Here is a 2163-nt window from a genome sequence, read left to right as displayed (position 1 = left end):
CCCCTCTCTGTGAATAGGCTGGACACCACGTGTCCTGGCGGCCGCCAGCCCAGCATTAGTGGCAAGGACCTGGCTGTGGGCCTGGCCTGGCCTGGCATGAACTGGGATGTCATTTACTAGCTTCTCACTTGGCTCTGCAGCTTCCAGGACTCTCTGGCCCAGGGTGGCCCTGCCCAACCCCCCTTGCCTGGGGCTGATGGCGTAGGGCTCAAGGCTCTGACCTTATTAAAAATGCATGCTCACACTTCCGAAACACAGACGTCATTGATGAGAAGTGGAGTCGCCGTTGCCTGAGCCGGGGAGGCCAGAGGAGGTTGTCAGCAGCGTCTCGCAAAGTCATCACCCTCAGCGGCCACGCTGACTCACTGTTCTCAGAAGGGTCTGTCCTGGCTCCTGGGCTCCTCTGACAAGATGTTGTCAGTTACGCGGGGGGAGGTCAGTGCCCTCAGTGTGGGTACAGCCTGGCAACTGCAGGAAACTGAGAGGGAAACTGAGGTGCCAGCCCCCAGCGGAGCCCCTCCTGGCAGCTCAGTGGGGGAGCCCTCACCCACCGAGCCCCTCTCTGTGCCCAGCCTCACTCACAGGATGTCGCTGGGTCCCCGTGATCTATGTGGAGGCAGGGCATTCTCTTTCCTCTCTGGCGAGTGCCCAGGTGACCGTCTAGCCAGGAAAGGGACAGTAAACAAGCCACGCCGCGACTGGGACAGGCCATGTCCTGCGAGGGCTGGTCAGGAGCACAGTCCTCCCAGCCGTGGGGTGATAGTGCCAGGAGGAGGTCACAGGCAGAGGGAACAGCCAATTCCCCAATGAGGAAACAGGAGGCCAGTGTGACTGGAAGAGAGCCAGGGCGGGCTGGGGACTCCAAGGGAGCTGGGCATGCCCATGCAGGGCCTCGCTGGCCACAGTGAGGAAGGACGCCTGAGGCGACATCCATCTGAGAAACCTCGTCCTGACTGCTGGGTCGAAAAGACACTTGAGGGGAAGCAAGAGGAGAGGCAGGGAGAACAGCCGGGGTCCCCAGCCGAGGGGCCAGGAAGAGAGACAGAGAGACACGCTGGGATCAGGGAACCGTGTTTACTGCGCTACAAGGTTGGCAGGGGCAAGCTTGGGTGGAGCCCAGGAGGCTGGTTTCAGACGCACTCATGTGAGATGTCCGCCCCAGTATCCAGGAGAGGCCCAGCGGCAGCAGGATCGAGGTTTTTGAGTTCAGGGAGCGGTGCCGGCTGGGGTGTCCATTTGGCAGTCTGAATGCTGTCAGCCTTGAAGCTGGCTGCGATCACTCAGAAAGTGGATAACAAACAAATGTCACCATAGGGGAATTGCACCCTGAGCCCCTCCAATATGTGGAGGCTGAGAAGACAAAGAGCACCCGCAATGGAACCCTAGAACAAAGGGCTGTCCCTGGGAGAACGTTGCTACCAGCTGGCATTCCAGGGGGAGTCCAGAAACCAGTCCCGGCACTCTCAGGAGAAAGGGATTTAAATTTAACATGGGGAACCTTGTGCTTTAAGCCGTTGCAAGGGCTGGAAGAACTCATGCTGAGTCAGTCCTGGCTCCCAGCTGGTCAGGGCACTGCGGGGAGCAGCTCCCCACCACATCGAGTGGGAGAGGCAGGGGTGAGCAGAAGGCTCTGGGAAGCCCAGCGTCTACCACCCCTGGGGAGCTGAGGAAAAGAGGCGTCCCCCAACCTTGCCCCTGCCATTTCTCCCATAAGTGTATACCTTGCTAGCAGAGCCCAGGCTGCACCCAGAACCCCAGAGGCAGAGCTGCTGAAGTGTGTAGTTGTCAGGCCTCCAGCCCCTGCACTGCAAGGGCGACACTCGAGGGGCGTGGAAATGGCCCCATTTGCAGGGCAGTACCCAAAATGTTCTCGTTCACATGTGCGGAAACCAAGGCCCCGCAAGGTCGTGTGGCTTGTCCAGAATGCTTCAGGTTAGCTTGTTACCCTGTTATCTTAGTGTAAAAGCAACTGAAGGCCTGGGTGGGGTGGCTCAAACCTGTAATTCCAGCACTCTGGGAGGCAGGCGGATCACATGAGGTCAGGAATTTGAGACCAGCCTGGCCAAAATGGTGAAACCCCATCCCTACTAAAAATACAAAAAATTAACCGGGTGTGAGTGGCTGGAGTCTGTAGTCCCAGCTACTCGGGAGGCTGAGGCAGGA

At 58.9% G+C, this 2163-nt stretch overlaps 1 protein-coding gene across 1 annotated transcript in view; it reads left to right on the top strand.

The window, feature by feature from the left end:
* Positions 1-2163, top strand: part of CFAP99 (cilia and flagella associated protein 99) — a 56671-nt gene that overhangs the window by 20494 nt on the left and 34014 nt on the right. The window lies entirely within an intron of this gene.

Source organism: Colobus angolensis, unplaced genomic scaffold (genome assembly GCF_000951035.1).
Source record: "Colobus angolensis palliatus isolate OR3802 unplaced genomic scaffold, Cang.pa_1.0 Scaffold157, whole genome shotgun sequence".
In the NCBI taxonomy this organism is placed as follows: Eukaryota; Metazoa; Chordata; class Mammalia; order Primates; family Cercopithecidae; genus Colobus; species Colobus angolensis.
This window is presented reverse-complemented; position numbering and strand designations above follow the sequence as displayed.